The sequence below is a fragment of the Elephas maximus genome, chromosome 27, assembly GCF_024166365.1.
Source record: "Elephas maximus indicus isolate mEleMax1 chromosome 27, mEleMax1 primary haplotype, whole genome shotgun sequence".
Taxonomy (NCBI): domain Eukaryota; kingdom Metazoa; phylum Chordata; class Mammalia; order Proboscidea; family Elephantidae; genus Elephas; species Elephas maximus.
Window position 1 is genome coordinate 14,955,716 of NC_064845.1, and position 14,749 is coordinate 14,970,464.

At 42.4% G+C, this 14,749-nt stretch overlaps 1 pseudogene; it reads right to left on the reverse strand.

Moving 5' to 3' along the window:
• Nucleotides 1–2,893: 2,893 nt before the first annotated feature.
• On the reverse strand, nt 2,894–6,237 carry LOC126068239 (ATP-dependent RNA helicase DHX8-like; annotated as a pseudogene).
• Between the last annotated feature and the right edge of the window lie 8,512 nt (nt 6,238–14,749).

Genomic DNA, 14,749 nt, shown 5'->3' on the forward strand with positions numbered 1-14,749 from the left:
TGTTAAACCTTACCTGTCCATGCTCCTAGTCTTAGGGGAAGGGGTCACTGAAGTTACGGTGAGGAGGGTCAGGATTTTTACTCTTCTCATAATCTTTTAATTCTATGATCTGTAAATTTTTTTTTCACAAAAGCTCTGTAAGAACTTCTCTTAGTGACAGACCACATGAACCAGAGCCTCAGTCCAGAAGAACCAGATGGTGCCTGGCTACCACCAGATGGCTCTGAAGGGGATCACAATAGAGGGTCCCAGACAAAGAAGGAGAAAAACATATAACAGAATTCAACTTCACAAAAAAAGATCAGACTCACTGGACTGACAGAGACTGGAAGAATCCCTGAGACTATGGCCCCCAGACACCCTGCTAACTCAGAACTGAAGCCACCCCCGAAGTCCACCTCTCAGCCAAAGTTTAGCCAGGTTTGTAAAACAAATGGTAACACAGGTGAGGAGTGTACTTCTTAATTCCATCAAGTATATGAGACCAAAGGGGCAACACCTGCCCAAAATCAAAGATGCGAAGGCAGGAAGGGACAGGAAAACTGGATGCATGGACACGGGGAACCCGGGGTGGAAAGGGAAAGATGGCCGGGATTGCAACCAATGTCACGAAGCAATTTGTGTATAAATTTTTGAATAAGAAACTAATTTGGACTATAAACTTTCACCTAAGACAAAATAAATTTTTTTTTCAAAAAAGGGTGTAAACCAGGTGATCTTTGAACCCCCTTCTGTCTTGAACATCCTATGCTTCCAGAATAGATACAACTCAGTCCGGTCACTCATTTTATTCACCCAACAATTACTGAGCAAAATTACTGGTGCAAAGCACAGCATTAAGGTTAGAGCAGCTGCAAAGCAGAATGGGAGGACAGAAACTTATGGACTGAATCGTGTCCCCCCAAAAATACGTGTTGTAAATCCTAACCCCTGAACCCTGGTGGCGCAGTGGTTAAGAGCTACGGCTGCTAACCAAAAGGTCGGCAGTTCAAATGCACCAGGCACTCCTTGGAAACCTTATGGGGCAGTTCTACTCTGTCCTATAGGGTCGCTGTGAGTCAGAATCCACTCGATAGCAACAGGTTTGGTTTTTTTGTTTTTTTGTTTTTTTTATACCTGTGGTTATGATCCCACTTGGCAATGGGTTTTCTACGTTATGTTCATGAGGCTGTACTGGGGTAGGGTGTGCCCCGAGTCAACTTCTTTTGAGATATAAAGGAGCACATTAAGCAAGAGAGCAGAGATTGTGGAAGGGAAACGCCCTGCCACATGATCACCGAGGAACTGAAGCTGAAAAAAGACAAGGACCTTCCGCCCAGAAGTGACAAACAGAGAAAACTTTCTCCTACAGCCAGTGCCCTGAATTCAGATTTCTACCCCCTCACTGTGAGAAAATAAATTTGTTTGTTAAAGCAAAAAAAAAAAAAACTTAGTATCATTTTTTTCTAGAATCAGGGTTCATAAGCATTTCTCTGACCCTTCAGATAACCGTCCCCCTTTCTAAAAAAAACAAACCAAACCCACTGCCGTTGAGTCAATTCTGACTCATAGCGGCCCTACAGAGTAGAACTGCCCCACAGGGTTTCCAAGGAGCATCTCGTGGATTCGAACTGCCAGTCTTTCGGTTAGCAGCTGAGCTCTTAACCACTGCACCACCAGGGCTCCTTTCCCCCTTTCTAGGAGTGATTTGTACCCCAAGAGTGTACCTGTACCCAGCAGAGAGGATCACCTCCTGCTTTCTTTCGCCTGTTCTGTGGGTCTTATCAAATCAGTTTGCTTTCATTTTGCATTTGCAGTATGTCATCAAATAGCCTTACTGAATGCCATCTCATTTATCAGCTCCTCCAATGATCTCAATGTGTCTGAAGATTGCCTTTCAAGGTACGCCTAAGCCCTTTCAATAGGGCAGCAATTTACAAACTTCCAAAGCCCCCTGACTGCAGTTCCATAGGACCATGGCTGTAATCTGAATAAGGAACTACCTGGCTATTGTTTTCTCAACTCTGTCCAAGAGCCTCCCTGAATCCCCAGCTTGGCCCTTTGGGCTTCTGATGGAATGGTACATGTGCTCCACATCCCCTCCAGTATAACGTCTACCTCCTTCTTTCTGTTGGTTCTGCCTAGAGCAATGAACCTTAAACTTGACTACACATTGGAAAATACAGGGTTCTTTAAAGAAGCAACACTGACATCTGACTCCCCGTCTCAGGCATTCTTATTTAATTGGTCTGGAATGCAACCTGGGAATCAGAAATTTTTTAAGTCCCACAGGTGGTTCTAATATCCAGCAAAGCTTGGGAACCACTGGCCCAGAGGGAAACCCACCTGCGAAAATGGCTCCCATGGCCTCTGAAGGCCAACTTTCTGGCATGTTGCTGCCCTCTGCTGGCTTTTCTCAGCTGAGCTTCACCTCCATCACCTCGGAAAACTGCGAAGAACCCCCCTAGCTTAAAAGTGATTAGAAAAGTAGGTTTCAGGCTTTCGAGAAATGTAATATACTCTAACTTTCCCTTTTTTACTCTTCTTTTGTTTTATTTTTACTTACAACAGTATCTGGGCAGGAAATCAGACTATTTTCTCTAGCTGGATGTGGATTTTCTTGGCGAAGAGATATTGAAGACCCGGGTGGGTCAGGAAAGAGAAGCAGCTTTGGCTGTGAGCCCCCAACTGGCTCCAATGACTTGGTGTGGTGGCAGCTGGAGACTCTGGCTAAGGCCAGTCTTATATCCCTGTTTCTATTTTACCACCAGGGAAGAAATCAGAGTCAAGTTTAGAAAATGTCCATTTAAGATATTCAGTCACAGGACAGCTGTATTCTCAGGGCCAGCTTTTTATCAATAAGTCCAAGCCTGCGATGCTGCTGCAGGAGAGACAAAAAGACAAGTCTTACCTTTCAGCGCTGCCAGAAGGCTCAGGATATTCTCTAAGTCCTGGGCTCCTTGTAGCCATTGTACAGGGGCTCAAGATGCTACTGCTGCTTCTGCTTGCTTAGCTTGATAGGGTCAGAGACCTTGAAGAAGGCCCAGGCAGACTCCACAAGCCACTGTGGATCAATGGTGATGCCCTAACCCATGTACTCCTTCATGGTCAGCACCCATTCCAGCTGTCTGTTGAAGAGCACACTAGAAGGATGGATGTAGACCACGTGCTGGTCAGTCAGTGTCTAGTAACCCTCCTGTGGGCCTTTCTTGGCAGCATGCCAGAAGAATCTACCGAAGATGACCTTCTGCTCTGGGACTGTGGACTTGCCACAGGAGACCATATCCAGCTTGCGTCTCTGTCCATTATACCTAACATTTACTTGTGGATATCCTGGCCCTGGTGCAGGGAATGAGCCTGGATAAAGTTCTCAGAGCACCACAGGCTGGAGACCTTGTTGTTCTCCCAGGAATTGTAAACAGCCAGCAGGGTGAGGTGGTCCCCTTCTGTGTGGTAGAATCTGGCCTTCTGATCCATGAGGGCTTGTTTATCCTTCGGCTGGTAGAAGACATTCTACACAGACAGCACAGACATGATGGTCAGCATTTGCTCACTGCATCCGAGATGCACAGACATGATCAGCATTTTGCACAGCATTGGCTCCAGAGGGCACTCTGCCATCCTGTGGCCAAGGCAAGTGAGCAGGCCTTCATGATCCAGAGCTCCCAGCATGTACAACTTCTCAATGGCTGTGGTCGAGGTTTTCATTGGTGGGGCATCCAGAAGTCAAAGGATGGCAGGTCATTGATGCCCATGGCCTTGAGAGAGAGCACTGTGCTTGCTAAATTGGGTCTCTGAATCCCCATCACATAGATGGTAGGCATTTTGTCTAGGTCGGCACGTTCCTTGTACAGCCTGTAGCACTTCCCTGAGCTCGTTCTCCCAGCTCTGCCAGCTCATTGCTTTGCCTGAGCCTGAGAAATGGGCATCACCAAAGAGCTGGTCAATGCCTGTCTTGTAATTGTATGCTTTCTGCTTCACAAAACCACCCAATAATATTTCGTCTTCAATTTTTGTTCAGATTTTCTCCAGTCTCTTGATCCACTTTCTTCATGCTCAGGCTGGTCTTGGACCAGGTGAAGGACAGCACTTTGACCTTGACCCTCTGGCCTTTGCTCACCAGGTCAGCCACATCGGCCTTCCCTCCAGAGCACAGAAATATGCACCAATCCTTCCCACTCCTTCCTTAGTCCCTCCAGCTGCACAAAGCACCCGATGGTGGGCTCCTCCCAGAGAAGGTGGTCTACACACTTATCCCACGATCTGCCCAGATTCCTCTCCCTATAATTGTCCCAGTCTTTGGGGGGACTCTGACTTCTGCTCCTGGACCAGTATCTAGACTTCCCATTACTCATCTCCCTCGTCCTGGAATGTGATCGAGAATGGGACCAGTGTCTCTGCTTATGGTCTCTATCGTGGTCTTGATCTTAACTCTGGCTCCACTTCTTCTTTGTCCTGTCCTGGTGCTCAGCATCTCTCTGCTTCTCCTGGCCTGTTGCGCTGGGCATTAAGGCTGCCAGTTCTTTCCACAGCAACTTTCACATCATCCTTGTCCAATACGGCCCAAACAGAAGAGACAATTGTATTTAACAATTCTCCTATTACTGGACATTGTGTGGTTGTCAATTAGAAATAAAGCCTTGTCAGACCATCGCTCTGACTGAGCCTTCTTCCTCCAGAGTGTCAGGAAATGGAGTAAAAAGGTTTTTCTGAACTTACCGACCAAAACCAACCAAACCCACTGCCGTCGAGTCAATTCCGACTCGTAGCAATCCTACAGGACACAGCAGAACTGCCCCATAGGGTTTCCAAGGAGCAGTTGGATTTGAAGTGCAGATCTTTCGGTTAGCAGAACAATCTCTTTAATACTGTGCCACCAGGGTTCTGAACTCACTGCAGTAATATAGTTTTTAAGGGTTTAAGGGTTTTCTTTTCTCTGCTTTTAACTATTACTTATGCTGTATTTTATTACAACAAATACAGCAATAATATTGACTTTTTTTTTTAAGTTCTTAGTATGTGTCAGCCACGGTTGTGGGTCATCCCCTCTCATCCCTTAACAAACTTTTATTCCTATTTTAAAGACGAGGAAGATGTCTCAGAAGAATTAAATGACTTGTCCAGGGAAAGACAGTAGTAGCAGAACCAGGGTTTGAACCCAGGCCTGGCTAATTTCAAGCCTTTGCTCATTCAACCACACCATGACCTTAATACTTAAAACTGTAAATTATTTCATAAACTATTATAAGCTAATGCTATAGATAAACAAAATATTATGCTCATCCATAGTAATGTGTCCTTATTTTCAATTTTTATATAATTACTTTCTGCATTTCAGTGACCAAAAAGAGTCTTGCTTTGGTGGAATTACCTTTTAATAGTGTTTCCCAATACTTCTTTACATACATATTTTTTAATGCTGGCTTTTTCTCTCTGGCCTGTCCACAGAATTTCCCTTTCAATGCTTGAGTGTCTACACCCTTCAAGTCCAGTTCAACAGAAAACTATTTTTAGTCATCTCCCTAAGACCATACACCGTCCTAGTTTTTTGTCTCTATTATCTAATTTGCCTTCTATGGTTATATTTTCAATAATTCTTCTCGATAAGAATTCTGAATACCCATATATTTTTCATATTAAAAAACAGAGTTTAAGGGTTATGTTCTACATAACTTTTTTCCAATAAACAACTAGATCAAATTGCACATTTTAGCCAAGCCCCGTGATTAGCTCATGTTCTCACCAGCTTCTCAGAAAAGAGCTGATCTATTTTTTACTAATTTGGACACTTGGCTTTTCCTCCTTTTTATGTAATATGTTCCTTGTTGGTTTCCACTCTACGGTGTTGAAAAACTGCCCACCCTTCAATCACATTTACCTTTGTGAATAAAATAACAAGCACATATTTTTGGATCCCACTTCCTTCTACTTGCCCCCTCTTTGGTCTGTTCTTTTGTTTGAGAAGTTTACGTTCAGGTTTTTTCGGTACTTGGGGACCAGTAGGCAAGATTTATAGATTGTATTCCTATTGCAACAGTAGGATGAAAATACCACAAACGTTTCCTGGGCCTCCACAACCTACCTGAGGTTTTTTATGACTCAGAAAATGAAGACCACAGGATTAACCTCACCCTCAAGTACTGCGGATAAACATCTATACTCAGCTGCTTCTTTTGTGCCACCAAGAAGGCCCTTCTGCAAGCTTTCAAGTGAGCTGGGTCTTAGGGTTCCTGGGGAAACACAGTCTGCATGCCGCATACCTGAGGGTTTAGAATGCTCAACTCTCAAAGGAGGAGGTTGAATGTGCTCCTGGAGGGAGACCTCAGTGTATAACTCTAGCTTCTTAGTTGGAAGAAAAACAAAGTGTCTGCAGATGATGTAGGATGATGTATTAGGTAGCTTCCAAAATTACCACGAAGGCCAGGGTGCTAAGCTCGGAAAACATCAAAGAACAATGCAAGCCAGAGAGTAGCCACACCACAACATGGCACAGATCCAGTCCAGTAGGGCTACCCAACGGTGTTAACAGCCCTCATTTTTATAACTAGTCACTTGGTTGGTTGATATTTAGAAGTTTTTTCTCTGGTCTGCATTCAAATTATTATAACCTCAGTTGATCAGGGCTCTTTACCTAGTGAAATGACCCAAGCTTCCATTTCTGAGGGTTCTGAGTATCGTGGGGAATACCCTGATTACTATGCTCACTGCTTCCTGCCTCCATTGTATAAGAGCAACCCTCATTCTCCTGATAGCCAGGATCGAGTATCAAAGCCAACACTGTAATCCACTTTGACCTGCTCATGCAAAGGCAACAGTAGCACCAAACGGCCAAGCAGCAACCTCAGTGGACAACTCTATGAAAACATTTTTGTGTAGAAGCATTTATTTCTAGGGTGCTAAAACATCTAAACCATCGGCTCCTGGAATCATAGAGAAAGAAAGCATATTTTTTTCCAGTTGGGAAAAACACTGATAGCATACCCTTTACTTTCATCAATTGGTTCATGGAACTCATACATTGGCTATGAAAAAAAAAAACTACATCCTATTTAGGTCACCCGTTCACAGTCCATGCACATTTTACAAGACAGCATCCAACTATTGCCATGTGTGGTCTCCCAGCTGGTGCCGTAACTGAATTTTCAACAAACCATTCCACCATTCTATTATGGGCACATAATCTATATGGAGAATAGAGGAAAAAACCGGACTAGTAAATCATAGGAGCATCAGCCCATTGCTTTACTTCTTCGCTGTAAAGTGAACTCCTCATTTGGAATATTATGGCATATCACGAGGTTACAGAGGCATTCCGGAAGTCCACGGAGAGTGGTGCTGGAAGAAGCATGGCAGGTCTAGGTCCACAACAGGAGTCTGTCCCCCTCCATGTAGAAATTATTAAATAATACAGCACATCAAATCTACAGCGAAAGCCTAAAGACAACTTTTGACCAAAGCATTCCTTTGAGTCTCTGGAAGTAACAAACCTCAAGATAAAAATAAAATAAAAGTTGTATAACTTCAGAAAAAAAAATTGAGCTTGATGGTGATCTAGGTTCTGGAGTTTTGGGCACATGGAATGTGCTTAAAATAACATGTTTCTCTTTCTGTTTTCCCTGACTGTCTGATTTAGAAATATGTTACTGATTCATTTGTTTATTCATTCAACAAACACTTACGGATTACCAAATGTGTATCAAAAAAACCATTGGATATATATGTAAAGAAGAGTTCTTGGCTAGAGATAAAAATGTGTAAGCAATCTGCACATAGTTAATAACTGAATATGTGAGTGTGAGTGAGATGGTCCAGGGAGCAAGTTTAACGGGGAAAAATGGGAGCTTCTACTACTAAACCCTGAAAAAAATCCAACTTTAATGATATTCATAGATCTCTGCTATCTTCATGTCCCCAGGAGCCATCTAAATTATGTATAGCAAATAAAACTTCAGTCGCAAACACGAAAAATGTCACGCATTATGAAAAAAATGACACAAGTAAGGGTTATATGATGGCCAATGCAGAAATATGGCACATAGAGAAATGAAGGTTAAAATAACTGTCAGTGTCTCCAGGACTATCCAAGGGGAAATCAGTCAGTTTTGTTTTATTTAGAGAAAGTTTCTGACTAAAATGGAGCAATTTATCAGTTCACTACCTTAACAGAGATGATGTAAGGCTTTCTAACCACACTTTCTCCAATCCCATAGACAGGAGGGTGATGACGCATAGATGAGGTGGGTTTGAAGAGAACGAGATTCCTCATCTTTTGAGCCTGGAGAAGAGATGAGGCTGGATAGGCATATAATGTATAGTGGGAGGGCAGAAAATCAAGGGAGGTCACTGATGATGACTCATGGTTGATAGGAAGTTCCAGTGGACAAGATGGACACTGGCTGAATTAAGGGTTTAGTATCAAAATTTGAAATTTGATATTAAGGGAAACAGGGCAAAGAGCTGAGATTAAGTAAGGGGATATACAGGTAGCATTGAGATCACTGTTCAAGTAAGTGACCGCGAATTTTTTAACTGGATTCCTTTACACAAATTTAAGATAAAACTGCCTTTATAACATAAGCAAAATCTTAAGTTTATGGTGGTTGGTACCCAAAAAATCAGCTATTTAAATTTTGTGATAACTGATTATTTGGTTTCTCATAGAAAAATTACCGGATTGGTCACATTTTCACTTCCGAGCCGGTTGTTTTGATGGTACACATATACCATGTTTTTCCCACTGAATGAAAACAATCAATGTGCTGTTTCATGATATAGCACATTGATTGCTTTCATTCAGTGGGGATTAAAAAAAAAAAAGGTATTTGTGTCTTCCGTAAATAAATCATAGAAAGTCAGACAGAGGCTGAAAATGAAACTGTGACACAGGATAAGATTGCCCTCCTCAGTCCCCACTTCTCATCCCACCGTAGAATTTACACCAAAGGGTTTCCAGACCCTCAAGCCCCACCCACCACCACACTTCACAGCTCAGGACAATTGCTGATGGTAAGATTCTCAGTCTTAGGGAGTTTGCTTAACTCTGGGGCTAGAGCCACTGTAACTCAAGGAGACCTGAGTCTGTCTCGGAAGGCCCATCAAAGGGGCCTGCACAACTCTAACCAGCAGCCTGATCAAATCATATGCCAGAAAGGGGTGTCTTCCCTTTTATAAAGATGATTAACGTAAGCTGATAACATTAGAAAAAATTTGATCGAACTTTTTACCCCAAAATCAAGATCAGGGCTCAGAGAAATTAATGATACGTCTGTGAGTGATGGCAAGGAAAAAAAGATGTGGTCTCATTAACTTGGCATGTCTTTTGACTTGGCAAAACGAACCTCCTCCTATTATCTGAATATTGTCCTAGATTATTCTGGAACTTGATTTTCTTTTTCTAAAGAAATGTTTTTTGGAGACAAGAATTTTTTTCAAAATACCAGTGCTGCCCATTTTTTTCAAAATACGCATTAGGCAAAGACTTCACAGAAAAACCCATTTTGTAAGTCATTCAAGTGATACTTAGAGAATGTTAAATAAAAATTCCATTTTCAGATATGTATTTCTCCAAGGGGCTTCGGGGGGAATTAGTGAATTATATCAGCACACTGTGTTTTCTTACATGTTTTTCCAGCCAGTCTCTCCATTAGCGAAATCAAGTTGAAGAGCTACCTGATGAAATATTTCAATGAGATAGCAGAATTTTAATATTGCCTAATGAAACTAATTTCTCAATTCATCTATTTTGCTTTTTCCACGGGCATCCAACCAAAGAGGCTTTCAGAAAAATTAATATGCTTCCTTCCTTTTATTAAATCAACTCAGAGATCAGCCAAGAATATTGCTGAAGAGAAGTTCAGTTCTGTGGGGCAACTCAACTAAATCCACTCTTTGGGACACATCAGAAAAGCAGCAGCTGATTAAGATGAAATTGTCGAGAAAACTGCCTTTTATGTGTTTATCTCCCTAGCATTGATTTGCTCCCAGGGATGAGTTCTACTCCTGGTTTACTCCCTTTCTTTGAATTGCTCAGTATTTATGTCCTGTCTACAGATCACCCTTAAAAACAAACTACTGCTATCAAGGTTATTTTGGATTTTATAAGGAAAGACACCTCGGATCCTCTGTTCCCTCCAGCAATCTTGCCTCATAAGTATTATGCTTTATTATTTAAACTAAATTGTTACACATTTATTGCTTATTTTATAATCTTATTGCCAGCTAGAAAACAACATGCAATACATATTAACAAAAACTCAAACTATATAAACTATTTAATTACTAACACAATTCCCATATTGTCTTCTAGGTATTTTTAAAATGATCTGTTTTCTCTCTCCCCGCTGCCATCAACCTCCCTCATCTCTTCCCTCCCTCCTTTTTCTCTTTCTTTCTCCGACTCCTCCCCACCTCCTTCCCTGTGTTCCTAAAACAGCCTCTGTAGCAACACTCTCGGTGCCTGTAATAGGCAGAATAACGGCCCCCAGAGATATCCAGGTCCTCATCCTAGAATCTGCAAATATGTTATATTTGATAAAAGGGACTTTGCAGGGCTGATTAAGGTAAGGATGTAGAGATGGGAAGAGTATCCTGGATTATTCAGGTGATTCCAATGTAGTTACAAACTGAAGAGGTCGGAGTAATGAGTCGTGGGAAGGATCTGACCCACATTGAAGATGGAGAAAAGCAGCCATGAACCAAGGAACACAGGGTAAAAGGAGACAAATTCTCCCTAGAGACTCTGGCAAGAAGCTCAGCCCTGCTGACACCTTGATTTGAGCTCCATGAGACTCCCAATCTACAGAACTGTAAAATGATAAACTTGTGTTGTTTTAAGCCACTGAGGGTGTGGTACAGACAGTCCAGGGTTATGAGATCCATTCCTGAGTGGCTTTAAGAATCTGTAGGTAAGCTCGAACAGGTGCATACAGTTCTTATTTAGCCTTGATGTAGTGCAGGTGGAGCCCTGGTGGCGCAGTGGTTAAGAGCTTGGCTGCTAACCAAAAGGTCAGCAGTTGGAATCCACCAGCTGCTCCTTGGAAACTCTGTGGAGCAGTTCTGCTCTGTCCTATAGGGCCGCTATGAGTCAGAATCAACTCAGTGGTAACAGGTTCGGTTTAGCAGTGCAAGAAACGGCTCAAAGCCTTCTCAGTGATTTAAAAGCTGTACATCCAGGAAGTGAAGGTGATTGTGATGAGGAATTCCTTTCAAGTAGGAGTTGGTTCAATCGTTTCAAAGTGAGGACAAATTTACATAGCATTAAAGGGCAAGTATGAGCTGTCCATAAAGTGGTAACTCGGGAATTGCCTGTAATCTGTTACAGCAGCTGACACGGTGCCCTATCCGATCCCCCAGAATCACTTTTACCAGTTTTGTGTGCCCTTCCCTCAGCAGCTTCTGCATGCTTTGCTGCTTACAGCTTGCACTCGTAAACTATCTTCAGAGGACCACCCTTGGGCCATTACAGCTGTTTCGCTCGCAAGTGCAGGGTACTGGCAGCACCTGGGAGTTCACATTTCCCTCCGAGGCTCCATTGTCAATGACCAGTTGGCAAAAATACAGAAGCCCAGCTCTCTTTCCCTGAGGAGATTAAAACTCTGAAATATAATTTACTCTCCAGAGCTTCCAATGGGATCTGGCTGAGGTTGGGACTCTCTCTGGGATTGTACCCTTGCTTGGCTTCCTCCCCTGCCCTGTTTTGCTTCTCCCAGTTCCTTTTAGACAGGGGTAGATTAACCAGTAAGCAAGGTACGCAGGGCTTACTTGTGTTTACTTACTAATCTGTAGCGCATAATTTCACAGGGGGTTCACCACATCAGTCGTGCACAACTTCACCTGTTTTTTACCACATCCTTGAAAAAACAGGTGAAACTGCGCACGGCAGATGTGGTGAACTCCCCGTGAAATTCTGCGTTACTGGTTAGTAAGTAAACACAAGTAAGCCCTGCGTACCTTGCTTATTGGGTAAGTCATCCCTGCTTACAGGTCTTTTCTGGCAGTGCTTCCTTAAGAAATCACTTGTCTACAAAGGTGGTGTGAACAAGTAAGCATTAAACTAAAAACCAAAAGGTTGGAGGTTTGAATCTACTGAGGTACCGGGAAAGAAAGGCCTGGCAATCTACTTCCAAAAGATCATAGCCATTGAAAACCCCGTGGAGCCCAGTTCTACTCTGACACGCATGGGATCGCCCTGAGTCAGAATCAACCTGATGGCAACTGGTTTTGGGTTTTATACGAACTCTCACATCAGGGCCAACTTTTGGAGGGCCAGACCTAAAGCAGCCACCAAAGAGGTTTCTGTGTCGCTGCTATTGCCCCTCACCATTCCCTTCTTCACTCTATAACAAGAGTAACCCTTCGAAAATGCGAAGCAGTTCTTGCCCCTGCCCCGCTTCTTATTTTCAGTGACTTCCTATTGCCCTCAGAAAAGCCTGACACCTTACACAGTGCATGAGCTCCTTTACGTCGCTCTTCATTACCCTTCATTCTCATTTCTTCTCACAGCCTTCATGTGCTCTAGTCCCACTGAACTTTTCTCAATTCCTTGAATACTCTCTTTCCATGCTGTCTTACTGCTGGCCCTTCCAACAGGCTATTCCCTCTGCCTGAAACCCTCCTGTCCCCCCAGGCCCTTTGTCTGAGGGATTCCTCAGACCAGGTCAGGTGCTTCCATAACACTGTAAGACTAAACATGCCTTACATCCATGCATGCTCCATTGCCTGCTTTCCTACCGTATTGTAAACTCTGGGCCTAATACATAATACACGGCCTAGAGGAAGTATCTGTTGAATGTATGACTGCAGTGTCAGACGAAAAGCTAGGCCAACTAGGCATTTTCATAGAGAGCCAATCTATATGGGATGCTCCAAACATAACTGGAAGTATAACAAGATGGAAAAAAAATTTATTTACCAGAATCCTATCAGAAAACATTGTATGTGATTGAAAGGAATACCTGGATAAGTGGCTCCGGTGAATGCTGAGACCTCTATGTGTCAAAGTCACAACAGATGAGCCCCAAACTGCCTTCTTGGGAGAGTAGGGCTGGTGAATGACAGGGCTTTCATCTTGCTGAGTTGGTGGTGCAAGTTTGAGGCCAGAGCTGAACTGCGTGGACCAGTAGCCAATCCATCCTATAAGGTGGCTATGAGTTGGAATCGACTCAAGGGCACTGGGTTTTTTTTTTTTTTTTTTAGTAGCCAATATAAAGAGGCTGCCACGAGGGGGCAAGCTTCTCCATCCTTTTTTCTTACAACCTTTAAAAGTCGAACTAATAAGGGTATTTGATTATTTAGGCATAAAAATTACTAGCCTGCCCAGAGACTTCACATATCTCCTTTTAGACCTGGATGAGTGAATTTTTTCCCTAAAATGTGATAGAAAAGTCTTACATATAGGTAACTCTACTTCTCATTGTAACTCAAGTCCTTGGTCCTCTTTTCTATTGTTAGGATTACCAACAATGATACCCCACAATGACTGGAAAATTGCAATATCTTCAAAGAATTTTTATCGGGGAGAAATGTAAAAGAGATAACCTGAGGATAATTATAAAGGTGGAAACTTTTTGTCACTCATTCTCAGACCTGAGAGAAATTGGGCCAGGTGCAGATGGTGGCGACCTCGCAGAACTACAGTTTCACAAAGTGATAAATATACATTTCTCACTTAATGGCTTTACTTTGTTTTCGACAACCTCGTCATCAAGTGAAAAGCTGTTCAGTTTTAATGGGGAAAAAAGTGTGATATGATTCACTGCAACCCAAGATAACCAGATAACTTTTTTTTTAATGAGATTTTATTATGTTTTCAGTGAAGGTTTACACAGCAGTTTAGGTTCCCATTCAACGATTTCCACAGACGCTGCTCAGCGGCATTGGTTACATGCTTCAGAATGTGCGAACATTCTCATTATTTCCGTTCTGGCTGTTTCATTTCTATTATCTACTTTCACTGCCCCCTTGGAGTCTCATCTCTGTTTTAAATTAATTGTTGACCATTTGGTCTCTTTGAGGTGATTTTTTTAATGAATGAAGTCCTTTATGGGTGATAGTCATTATTTTTTGAGCCACTTTGTTATTTAGCTACAAAGTGACCTCAAGGATTAGTTTCAGTTCAAGGTCTGAAGAGTATTTCAGGGCAATAGTCTGGGGGAGTCCTCCAGTTTCAATCAATTCAGTAGGTCTGGTGTGGGTTTTTTGTTTGTTTTTTACAGGAATTTGGGATTCTGTTCCACATTTTTCCTTCATTCTATCAGGGCCCATGTATTGTGGCCCTGATTAGAATGGTTGGTAATGGTAGCCAGGCACTAGCTAGTTCTAGCCAAATAACTTTTACGCATAGTAAAATATATAAACAATGAAAATAAGCTGTTGGTAAAAAATATATATATATACATAAGTGCATTTTGTACACAAAATGTGATATAATAGTTTATTGCACTCGTTCTTTTTCTGGCAACACATTATTAATTTTTCAACTTTTGGGAGGCTCATAATTATTTTAAACTCAAACTCAAAAATAATGTTCTATCACAGAGCCATTTGCAAACTTTTACAGCCAAATACAGGCTAAACACAAGAGTGCTTCAAAACACGGGGAAATCGCGCTCACGGACAACAGACTGAAGAGATGTAGAAGGTGCCACATCATCACACTTCTTGTCTGACATGTAAACACAAAGCGGTGTGTTCGAGGTTCGTCCAAAGATGACGCATAATTCAAATGGCTTCATTTGATTGTCTCTGACTTAAAAGCACTGAATCAAAAAAA